The 13,182-nt window shown below is 45.7% G+C and overlaps 1 pseudogene; it reads left to right on the top strand.

Moving 5' to 3' along the window:
• Positions 1-2,015: 2,015 nt before the first annotated feature.
• LOC125554813 (uncharacterized) lies at positions 2,016-12,447 on the top strand (annotated as a pseudogene).
• Positions 12,448-13,182: the final 735 nt, after the last annotated feature.

The raw sequence follows: 13,182 nt of genomic DNA, 5'->3' as shown, positions 1-13,182 counted from the left end.
GACGCCAGAAAAGAGCTTGATGTCTACTACACAACCTTCTTCTTGTAGACGTTGTTGGGCCTCCAAGTGCAGAGGTTTGTAGGACAGTAGCAAATTTCCCTCAAGTGGATGACCTAAGGTTTATCAATCCATAGGAGGCGTAGGATGAAGATGGTCTCTCTCAAGCAACCCTGCAACCAAATAACAAAGAGTCTCTTGTGTCCCCAACACTCCCAGTGCAATGGTAAATTGTATAGGTGCACTAGTTCGGCAAAGAGATGGTGATACAAGTGGTATATGGATAGTAGATAAAGGTATTTGTAATTTGAAATTATAAAAACAGCAAGGTAACTAATGATAAAAGTGAGTGTAAACGGTATTGCAATGTGTTGAAACAAGGCCTAGGGTTCATACTTTCACTAGTGAAAGTCCTCTCAACAATAATAACATAATTGGATCACATAACTATCCCTGAACATGCAACAAAGAGTCACTCAAAAGTCACTAATAGCGGAGAACGAACGAAGAGATTATGGTAGGGTACGAAACCACCTCAAAGTTATTCTTTCCAATAAATTTGTTGGGCTATTCCTATAAGTGTCACAAACAGCCCTAGAGTTCGTACTAGAATAACACCTTAAGGCACAAATCAACCAAAACCCTAATGTCACCTAGATACTCCAATGTCACCTCAAGTATCCGTGGGTATGGTTATACGATATTCATCACACAATCTCAGATTCATCTATTCAACCAACACATAGAACCTCAAAAAGTGCCCCAAAGTTCCTACCGGAGAATCACGACGAAAACGTGTGCCGACCCCTATGCATAGGTTCATGGGCGGAACCCGCAAGTTGATCACCAAAACATACATCAAGTGAATCATGTAGTATCCCATTGTCACCACAGATACGCACGGCAAGACATACATCAAGTGTTCTCAAATCTTTAAAGACTCAATCCGATAAGATAACTTCAAAGGGGAAACTCACTTCATTACAAGAGAGTAGAGGGGGGAAGAAACATCATAGGATCCAACTATAATAGCAAAGCTCGCGATACATCAAGATCGTACCACCTCAAGAACACAAGAGAGAGAGATCAAACACATAGCTACTGGTACATACCCTCAGCCCCGAGGGAGAACTACTCCCTCCTCGTCATGGAGAGCACCGGGATGATAAAGATGGCCACCGGAGAAGGATTGCCCCCTCCGGCAGGGTGCCGGAACGGGTCTAGATTGGTTTTTGGTGGCTACGGAGGCTTCTGGCGGTGGAACTCCCGATCTATTGTGCTCACAGATGTTTTTAGGGTATATGGAGATATATAGGCGGAAGAAGTATGTCAGGGGGGCCACGAGGGGCTCACGAGGGTGGAGGGCGCGCCCAGGGGGTGGGCGCCCCCTGCCTCATGACCTCCTCGCAGATCCCCCGACGTGCACTCCAAGTCTTCTGGGTTTCTTTCCTTCCAAAAATGAGTTCCGTGAAGTTTCAGGTCAATTGGACTCCATTTGATTTTCCTTTTCTTCGAAACCGTAAAATAGGGTAAAAAAAATAGAAACTGGCACTGGGCTCTGGGTTAATAGGTTAGTCCCAAAAATGATATAAAAGTGTATAATAAAGCCCATAAACATTCAAAACAGTAGATACTATAGCATGGAGCAATCAAAAATTATAGATACGTTGGAGATGTATCACACCATCATCACACCATTCGGAGCTTTCTGCTACCTGACCATGACATCCGGCTTGAGAAATGCCGGTGCCACCTTTCAGCGTTGCATGCAGAAGTGCCTCCTCAAGCAACTTGGCAGAAATGCCCACGTCTACGTGGACGATGTCGTGGTGAAGATGGAGAAGTGCGGCACCCTCCTGGAAGATCTCAAGGAGACCTTTGATAATCTATGTTGTTTTCAAATCAAGCTCAACCCGGAGAAGTGTGTCTTCGGAGTTCCAGTCGGCCAGCTCCTTGGCTTCCTTGTCTCAGAATGCGACATCGAGTGCAAACCTGTGAAGATCAAGGCCATTGAGCGGATGGAGATGCCCACCCGGCTTAGAGACGTCCAGAAGTTCACCGGTTGCTTGATGTCCATCATCCGCTTCATCAGTCGGTTGGGCGAGACGGCTCTTCCCCTGTACCAGTTAATGAAGAAAACTACTCACTTCGAGTGGAACCACAAGGCGGACGAGGCCTCCAGCTCAAGAAAATGCTGACTGCGCCGCCTGTCCTGGCGGCTCCAGCTGCTAAAGAGCCCATCTTCCTCTACATCGCCTCCACCAGCCGAGTGGTCAGCACTATCATTGTGGTAGAGCGCCCAGAAGACGGCAGGGCACAGCTGGTCCAGAGGCCCGTGAACTACTTGAGTGAGGTGCTGTCAGCCTCAAAACAGAATTACCCCCACTACCAGAAGATGTGCTATGGCGTGTACTTTGCCGCCAAGAAGCTCAAGCAGTACTTTCAAGAGCATTCTGTCATGATTGTCTGCACTGCCCCACTTGCCGATATCATAGGCAATAGTGATGCATCAGGACGAGTGGCCAAGTGGGCCATCGAGTTGGCCCCCTACACTATCTTCTACCAGCCATGCACCACCATCAAGTCCCAAGCACTGGCTGACTTCCTCGTCGACTGGGCCGAAAACCAATACCTGCCGCCAGCTCCAGACTCCACCCATTGGCGGATGCACTTTGACGGCTTGAAGATGCGAACCGGTTTAGGAGCCGACATCGTCCTCACCTCTCCCAAAGGCGACAAGCTCAGATACACACTGCAAATTCACTTTGCCGCCTCCAACAATGTGGCCGAGTATGAGGCTCTTGTACACGGACTCCGACTGGCCAAGGAGATTGGCATCCGACGGATTCTATGCTACGTCGACTCGAACTTGGTAGTCTAGCAGTCATCTGGCAATTGGGACGCCAAGGATGCAAACCTGGTAAGCTACCGTTTCCTTGTCCAACAGATCAGCGGATACTTTGACGGGTGCGAGTTCCTTCACGTGCCACGGGCCGACAACAAGCAAGTTGATGCCCTGGCATGGATCGGCTCCACCCGACAAGCAATACCAGCCGGCATTTCCCTTCAGTGCCTCTACAAGACGTCTATCAAGCCTTCACCGGAATCAAAATCCATCTTCATGCCGGCTGCTCCCGGAATAGTCGGATCTGACTCGGGGGCTGCAACAGCCGGCCCGAGAACTTCGGCAGGCGGCACGGGGACTGCAGCAGTCGCACCCGGACTGGGGACTTCAGAACCCGACCCGGGGGCTACGGCAGTTGGCCCGGGGACTTGGGCAGGCGGCACGGGGACTGTAGTAGTCGCACCCGACCCTGGGACTTCAACGACGCAGCAAGCGGCGGCCAGCTCTAACCCGCCGCCTCCCAACCCAACCGCCCTAGTACCAGTGGCCGTGGTGACAGTGGTCAAAGCACCATCATGGGCACAGCCCATACTCAACTTCCTGGAGAGCAGAGAACACCTAGCCGACGAGGTCTTGGCCCGGCAAGTGCAACACCGGGCAGAAGCATACACAATAGTAAATAGAGAGCTTGTCAGGCGTAGCGTGACTGGCGTTTTCCAGCGCTGCGTCGAGCCAGAGAAGGGCAAGGCAATCCTCAGAGACATCCATCAAGGCGAGTGTGGCCACCACGCGTCCTCCAGATCCCTTGTCGCCAAAGCTTCCCGCCATGGATTCTTCTGGCCGACTGCTTTGGATGACGCCAAGGACTTGGTCAAGAAGTGCAAGGGGTGTCAAAAATTCAGCTCTAAGCAACATATGCCGGCTTCTGCACTCAAGTCCATCCCCTCACTTGGCCATTTGCTGTCTGGGGGCTGGACATGGTGGGCCCATTCAAGACAGCACGCGGTGGCATGACCAATCTGCTGGTCGCCGTGGACAAATTCACCAAATGGATTGAAGCGAAGCCAATCAAGAAACGGAATGGTCCGACTGTTGTGACCTTCATTGCAAATATCACCGTCAGGTACGGTGTGCACCACACCATCATCACCGACAATGGCACCAATTTTGCCAAAGGCGCCTTGGCCCGTTTCTGCGCGACGCAAGGCATCCAACTGGACTTAGCGTCCATTTCCCATCCGCAGTTGCTACCTCTTGAGCACTGCGTCGGTTTTCCCCGAAGAGGAAGGGATGATGCAGCAAAGTAGCGTAAGTATTTCCCTCAGTTTTTGAGAACCAAGGTATTAATCCAGTAGGAGGCTACGCGCGAGTCCCTCGTACCTGCACAAAACAAATAAATCCTCGCAACCAACGCGAATAGGGGTTGTCAATCCCTACACGGCCACTTACGAGAGTGAGATCTGATAGATATGATAAGATAATATTTTTGGTATTTTTGTGATAAAGATGCAAAGCAAAATAAAGGCAAAGTAAAAAGGCAAAGGAAATAACTAAGTAGTAGGAGATTAATATGATAAAGATAGACCCAGGGACCATAGGTTTCACTAGTGGCTTCTCTCGAGAGCATAAGTATTCTACGATGGGTGAACAAATTACTGTCGAGCAATTGACAGAATTGAGCATAGTTACGAGAATATCTAGGTATGATCATGTATATAGGCATCACGTCCAAGACAAGTAGACCGACTCCTGCCTGCATATACTACTATTACTCCACTCATCGACCGCTATCCAGCATGCATCTAGAGTATTAAGTTAAAAACAAAGTAACGCCTTAAGCAAGATGACATGATGTAGAGGGATAGACTCATGCAATATGATAACCCCATCTTGTTATCCTCGATGGCAACAATACAATACGTGCCTTGCTGCCCCTACTGTCACTGGGAAAGGACACCGCAAGATTGAACCCAAAGCTAAGCACTTCTCCCATTGCAAGAAAGATCAATCTAGTAGGCCAAACCAAACTGATAATTCGAAGAGACTTGCAAAGATAACCAATCATACATAAAAGAATTCAGAGAAGATTCAAATATTATTCATAGATAGACTTGATCATAAACCCACAATTCATCGGTCTCAACAAACACACCGCAAAAAGAAGATTACATCGAATAGTTCTCCACAAGAGAGGGGGAGAACATTGTATTGAGATCTAAAAAGAGAGAAGAAGCCATTTAGCTACTAACTATGGACCCGAAGGTCTGAGGTAAACTACTCACACTTCATCGGAGAGGCTATGGTGTTGATGTAGAAGCCCTCTGTGATCGATGCCCCCTCCGGCGGAGCTCCGGAACAAGCCCCAAGATGGGGTCTCATGGATACAGAAAGTTGCGGCGGTGGAATTAGGTTTTTGGCTCCGTATCTGATCGTTTGGGGGTATGTAGGTATATATATGAGGAAGGAGTACGTCGGTGGAGCAACAGGGGGCCCACGAGGGTGGAGGGCGCGCCTGGGGGGGTAGGCGCGCCCCCCTACCTCGTGGCCTCCTCTTTTGTGTCTTGACGTAGGCTCCAAGTCTCCCGGGTCTTGTTTGTTGAGAAAATTACGTTCCCGAAGGTTTCATTCCGTTTGGACTCCGTTTGATATTCCTTTTCTTCGAAACCCTAAAACAGGCAAAAAACAGCAATTCTGGGCTAGGCCTCCGGTTAATAGGTTAGTCCCAAAAATAATATAAAAGTGGATAATAAAGCCCAATAATGTCCAAAACAGTAGATAATATAGCATGGAGCAATCAAAAATTATAGATATGTTGGAGACGTATCAAGCATCCCCAAGCTTAATTCCTGCTCGTCCTCGAGTAGGTAAATAATAATAAAAGAATTTTTGATGCGGAGTGCTACTTGGCATAATTTTAATGTAATTCTTCTTAATTGTGGTATGAATATTCAGATACGAAATATTCAAGACAAAATTTCATATTGACATAAAAATAATAATACTTCAAGCATACTAACAAAGCAATTATGTCTTCTCAAAATAACATGGCCAAAGAAAGTTATCCCTACAAAATCATATAGTCTGGCTATGCTCCATCTTCACCACATAAAATATTTAAATCATGCACAACCCCGATGACAAGCCAAGCAATTGTTTCATACTTTTGACATTCTCTAACTTTTTCAATCTTCATGCAATACATGAGCGTGAGCCATGGATATAGCACTATAGGTGGAATAGAATGGTGGTTGTGGAGAAGACAAAAAGGGAGAAGATAGTCTCACATCAACTAGGCATATCAACGGGCTATGGAGATGCCCATCAATAGATATCAATGTGAGTGAGTAGGGATTTCCATGCAACTGATGCACTAGAGCTATAAGTATATGGAAGCTCAAAAAGAAACTAAGTGGGTGTGCATCCAACTTGCTTGCTCATGAAGACCTGGGGCATTTTGAGGAAGCCCATCATTGGAATATACAAGCCAAGTTCTATAATGAAAAATTCCCACTAGTATATGAAAGTGATAACATGAGAGACTCTCTACTATGAATATCATGGTGCTACTTTGAAGCACAAGTGTGGTAAAAGGATAGTAACATTGTCCCTTCTCACTTTTTCTGTTTTTTTTATTTGGGCCTTTTCTCTTTTTTATGGCCTCTTTTCTTTCTCTTTTGTTTTATTTTTCGTCCGGAGTCTCATCCCGACTTGTGGGGGAATCATAGTCTCCATCATCCTTTCCTCACTGGGATAATGCTCTAATAATGATGATCATCACACTTTTATTTTTCTTACAACTCAAGAATTACAACTCGATACTTAGAACAAAATATGACTCTATATGAATGCCTCCGGTGGTGTACCAGGATATGCAATGAATCAAGAGTGACACGTATGAAAGAATTATGAATGGTGGCTTTGCCACAAATACGATGTCAACTACAAGATCATGCTAAGCAACATGACAATGATGGAGTGTGTCATGATAAACAGAACGGTGGAAAGTTGCATGGCAATATATCTCGGAATGGCTATGGAAATGCCATAATAGGTAGGTATGGTGGTTGTTTTAAGGAAGGTATATGGTGGGTGTATGATACCGGCGAAAGGTGCGCGGTATTAGAGAGGCTAGCAAAGGTGGAAGGGTGAGAGTAGTGTGTATAATCCATGGACTCAACATTAGTCATAAAGAACTCATATACTTACTGCAAAAATCTACAAGTTATCAAAGCAAAGTATTACGCGCATGCTCCTAGGGGGATAGATTGGTAGGAAAAGACCATCGCTCGTCCCCAACCGCCACTCATAAGGAAGACAATCAAAAAATAAATCATGCTCCGACTTCATCACATAACAGTTCACCATACATGCATGCTACGGGAATCACAAACTTTAACAAAAGTATTTCTCAAATTCACAACTACTCAACTATCACAAATTTAATATCACCATCTTTATATCTCAAAACAATTATCAAATATCAAACTTCTCATGGTATTCAACACACTCATAAGAAAGTTTTATTATTAATCTTGTATACCAAGCATATTAAGACTTTAAGAAAATTACCATGCTATTTAAGATTCTCAAAATAATCTAAGTGAAGCAAGAGATATCCATAGTTTTTATAAAACAAATCCACCACCGTGCTCTAAAAGATATAAGTGAAGTACTAGAGCAAAACTATATAACTCAAAAGATATAAGTGAAGCACATAGAGTATTCTAACAAATTCCAAATCATGTATGGCTCTCTCAAAAGGTGTGTACAGCAAGGATGATTGTGGTAAACTAACAAATAAAGACTCAAATCATACAAGACGCTCCAAGCAAAACACATATCATGTGGTGAATAAAAATATAGCTCCAAGTAAAGTTACCGATAGAAGTAGACGAAAGAGGGGATGCCTTCCGGGGCATCCCCAAGCTTTGGCTTTTAGGTGTCCTTAGATTATCTTGGGGGTGCCATGGGAATCTCCAAGCTTAGGCTCTTGCCACTCCTTGTTCCATAATCCATCAAATCTTTACCCAAAACTTGAAAACTTCACAACACAAAACTTAAAGTAGAAAAATCTCGTGAGCTCCGTTAGCGAAAGAAAATAAAAGACCACTTCAAGGTACTGTAATGAACTCATTCTTTATTTATATTGGTGTTATACCTGCTGTATTCCAACTTATATATGGTTTATAAACTATTTTACTAGCCATAGATTCATCAAAATAAGCAAACAACACATGAAAAACAGAATCTGTCAAAAACAGAATAGTCTGTAGTAATCTATAGCTAGCGCAAGATCTGGAACCCCAAAAATTCTAAAATAAATTGCTGGACGTGAGGAATTTATCTATTAATTATCTTCAAAAAGAATTAACTATAAAAATGGCAGAAGTTCTCTTGAGCGCTAAAGTTTCTGTTTTTTACAGCAAGTGTAACAAGACTTTCCCCAAGTGTTCCCAACGGTTCTACTTGGCACAAACACTAATTAAACACAAAAAAACACAACCAAAACAGAGGCAAGATAAATTATTTATTACTAAACAGGAGCAAAAAGCAAGGAATAAAAATAAAATTGGGTTGCCTCCCAACAAGCGCTATCGTTTAACGCCCCTAGCTAGGCATAATAAGCATGGATAGATCTAGGTGTTGCCATCTTTGGTAGGTAATTCTTCAATGAGGCATCTACCATCTTTAGGAATTTCTTTCTTTTTATTAATTATCAAACTTTTATGCACAAGATCGAAAAATTCATTTGTAACAAATGGTTACTTAATGATAGCAAAAAGATTGGGATGAATACTTATAGATTTGAGATCCACATTTTCCTTACTAGAGGATTCACCCTTATTTTTAGGAACATACATAAGCTTGGAAATTTTAGTGGGAGGACTTGGAGTATTCTTTACGGAAGAAAAGGCGGTTCCCAAGTTGGTAATAATATCCTCAAGTTTATCAATCCTAGTGGAATCATGATTTATTTTCTCATTAACTATGGGTTACTTTTCTTTAATATTTTTAAAAGTAACTCCTACTTTAGATCCATATTGAGAGATTCGGCTTTGGATCTTTTTATCCAAATTTTCAACTAACTCTATGGTAGCAACCTTATTTTCAATAATTTCAAGCCTTTGCATTACATGCTCTAAAGTTAATACAGTTCCATTAACCAAAAGAGGGGGTGAGCCAAATAAATCTATCATAGCATTATAAGAATCAAAAGTATGGCTACCCAAGAAGTTCCCTCCGGTAATAGTATCAAGAACATATCTACGCCAAGGAGTAATGCCTACATAAAAATTGCGAAGAAGAACGGAAGTAGATTGCTTCCTAGTAGATCTATTTTGAGCATTGCAAATTCTATACCAAGCATCTTTTAGATTTTCTCCTCCCTTTGCTTAAAATTTAGAATTTCACTCTCGGGAGACAACGAAGAAGATAAGGGACTAGCCATAACAACAAGCAAACAAACTAACACACAAGCAAACAAAATGCAAGCGGGCAAAAAGAGGCAAATAGAGAAAGAGAGGGAGGATAGAGAGAGAGAGGGCGAATAAAACGGCAAGGGTGAAGTGGGGGAGAGGAAAACGAGAGGCAAATGGCAAATAATGTAATGCGGGAGATAAGGGTATGTGATGGGTACTTGGTATGTTGACTTTTGCGTAGACCTCCCCGGCAACGGTGCCAGAAATCCTTCTTGCTACCTCTTGAGCACTGTGTTGGTTTCCCCCGAAGAGGAATGGATGATGCAGCAAAGTAGCGTAAGTATTTCCCTCAGTTTTTGAGAACCAAGGTATCAATCCAGTAGGAGGCTACGGGCGAGTCCCTTGTACCTGCACAAAACAAATAAATCCTCGCAACCAACGCGAATAGGGGTTGTCAATCCCTACACGGCCACTTACGAGAGTGAGATCTGATAGATATGATAAGATAATATTTTTGGTATTTTTGTGATAAAGATGCAAAGTAAAATAAAGGCAAAGTAAAAAAGCAAAGGAAATAACTAAGTAGTAGGAGATTAATATGATAAAGATAGACCCAGGGACCATAGGTTTCACTAGTGGCTTCTCTCGAGAGCATAAGTATTCTACGGTGGGTGAACAAATTGCTGTCGAGCAATTGACAGAATTGAGCATAGTTACGAGAATATCTAGGTATGATCATGTATATATGCATCACGTCCAAGACAAGTAGACCGACTCCTGCCTGCAACTACTACTATTACTCCACTCATCGACCGCTATCCAGCATGCATCTAGAGTATTAAGTTAAAAATAGAGTAACACCTTAAGCAAGATGACATGATGTAGAGGGATAGACTCATGCAATATGATGAAAACCCCATCTTGTTATCCTCGATGGCAACAATACAATATGTGCCTTGCTGCCCCTACTTTCACTGGGAAAGGACACCGCAAGATTGAACCCAAAGCTAAGCACTTCTCCCATTGCAAGAAAGATCAATCTAGTAGGCCAAACCAAACTGATAATTCGAAGAGACTTGCAAAGATAACCAATCATACATAAAAGAATTCAGAGAAGATTCAAATATTATTCATAGATAGACTTGATCATAAACCCACAATTCATCGGTCTCAACAAACACACCGCAAAAAGAAGATTACATCGAATAGTTCTCCACAAGAGAGGGGGAGAACATTGTATTGAGATCTAAAAAGAGAGAAGAAGCCATCTAGCTACTAACTATGGACCCGAAGGTCTGAGGTAAACTACTCACACTTCATCGGAGAGGCTATGGTGTTGATGTAGAAGCCCTCCGTGATCGATGCCCCCTCCGGCGGAGCTCCGGAACAGGCCCCAAGATGGGATCTCGTGGATACAGAAAGTTGTGGCGGTGGAATTAGGTTTTTGGCTCCGTATCTGATCGTTTGGGGGTACGTAGGTATATATAGGAGGAAGGAGTACATCAGTGGAGCAACAGGGGTCCCACAAGGGTGGAGGGCGCGCCTGGGGGGTAGGCGCGCCCCCTACCTCGTGGCCTCCTCTTTTGTGTCTTGACGTAGGGTCCAAGTCTCCTGGGTCTTGTTTGTTGAGAAAATCCAGTTCCCGAAGGTTTCATTCCGTTTGGACTCAGTTTGATATTCCTTTTCTTTGAAACCCTAAAACAGGCAAAAAACAGCAATTCTGAGCTGGGCCTCCGGTTAATAGGTTAGTCCCAAAAATAATATAAAAGTGGATAATAAAGCCCAATAATGTCCAAAACAGTAGATAATATAGCATGGAGCAATCAAAAATTATGGATACGTTGGAGACGTATCAGCAGTCAAACGGTCAAGTCGAGCGAGCAAACGGCCTCATCTTGTCCGGCATCAAGCCCCGACTAGTCGAGCCACTGGAGCGCTCAGCCGGCTGCTGGATCGATGAGCTGCTGGCTGTCCTCTGGAGTCTCCGGACCACACCGAACAAATCAACCGGCTTCACGCCCTTCTTCCTCGTGTACGGGGCCGAGGCCGTCATCCCAACTAACATAGAGTTTGACTCGCCTCGTGTCACCATATACACGGAGGCGGAGGCGAAGGAAGCGCGAGAAGACGGCATTGATCTGTTGGAAGAGGGCCGACTGTTGGCACTCAGCCGGTCCGCCATCTACCAACAGAGCCTGCGCCGCTACCACAGTCGAAAGGTCAAGCCATGATCCTTACAAGAGGGGGACCGTGTGATTCAGCTGATCCAGCAAACAGTCAGCCAACACAAGCTTTCGGCCCCTTGGGAAGGTCCCTTCATCATCATCAAAGCTTTGGGTAATGACTCCTATTACATCATCGACGCGCAGAAGCCCAGGGCGTGCAAGAGGGACGATTCCGGCAAGGAAACAAAGCGTCCATGGAATGCCAATCTCCTCCGAAGATTTTACAGTTAATGGAGTATGTACACGCTACCTTTGTATTAAGGGCAAAGACATGGGTCCCTCGAGGAGCACTCGGGGGCTACCCTTTTTATCTATATGATAAGATTATTCTTATGAATGTGTTATTCTTTGTCCGCCTGGTACCGGGTCCGATCAGTCGGCCCGGGGGCTCACCGCCTTGTCCTATATTGATAATTCCTACAGTCGGACAAGTAATGTGCCGACATCTAAGCCCTCTCTTTCCACAAGCCACAGCTCGCAGAGCGACTGTCTGGCCGGCAAGAGCTAAAGGCGGGAAATGCTGTCCACATGAAAAATGGCTAAGGAAAGAACATCAACATAGGCCAAGCCGGCACCTTAAACTCCTCGTCCGGCTGCTGAGCAGTCGGCCGGCCGGCTTCTCACTTGAATTGCTACGTTCTAAAGCGGCCCAAGTACTTGTCTATCCAAAAAACTACTAAGTCCCCGACCCAGCCATAGACCGCAGAGCGGCTGTCTAGCTGGCAGGGCGGTAGCCGAAGGAAGACAGCAAAGGAAAAAGCCAAAATATAACAGAAAAGCAATGCGAAGTAGAACCCAGCAAAGCACACTTGTGCGAGAATTAATTTACACAGTATGGCTCATAGCCAGAATTCAACAAAGTTTGAATACACCCCCAGCGGGTGGAACTGCGCAAATTTAACAAGACTTGTTCAAAAGATTACAAGTGTAGGAAAAGATAAGGATAAAACTGGCCGCCTAGGCCAGAGGAGTAGTAGGCGGGTCTGGCAGGTTGGTGGAGACAGCAGCGCTGGTTGGTGGAGCGGCCGACTGGTGAGTCTCAGCCTGGTCAGCATCGGTAGGAGTTGACGCAGCCGCGCGGGGCTCATTGCTCGAGGCTCGGTCGGGCTGAGGCTGGCCGTCCGCTCCATCCTCCGGTGCATCGTCGTCTCCACCACCCTCGCTCTCTTCTCCCTCGACCTCTTTGCCCTCGCCCTCGTCGCTGGAGGCAATCTCCTCCGTCGAGTCATCCTTGTCGTCCGGGTTTAGCCTGAACCAGTCGGTCGGCACCTCGGCGCCCCGCTCATCCAGCTCGGGGACAAAGACGTTGGTGTTGGTGTACTTGGCAAGCACCGCTGTGTGTTGAGCAAGATCACGGTCCAGCACTGCCAGCTCCGGCCCAGCTTCCGCTCGGAAAGTGGCCATCTGGGCTAGATTCAAACTTGGATACCACGCCTTGGCAAACTCCAAAGCCGTCCGCGCACCCGCCCGAGCTGCGGCGCCCTTCCAAGCCTCGAAGCAGCCAACGGCTACCTCCAGCCACTCGGCAGCCCGACTGGGGGTGCGCGGCACTTGGGTATTCGGCCAGAGGGTGGCCAGCACCTAGGACCCGGGGCTCTAGAGACGGCGGAGAAGATGGTGGGCCGGCTGCACGCGCGTCCTGATGGCTAGAAGCTGCTCGCTGAGATTCCGAGGCGCGTTGGCGCAATCTCCACTC

Source organism: Triticum urartu, chromosome 5A, assembly GCF_056163025.1.
Source record: "Triticum urartu cultivar PI428250 chromosome 5A, HENAU_Tu73, whole genome shotgun sequence".
Taxonomy (NCBI): Eukaryota; Viridiplantae; Streptophyta; class Magnoliopsida; order Poales; family Poaceae; genus Triticum; species Triticum urartu.
This window is presented reverse-complemented; position numbering and strand designations above follow the sequence as displayed.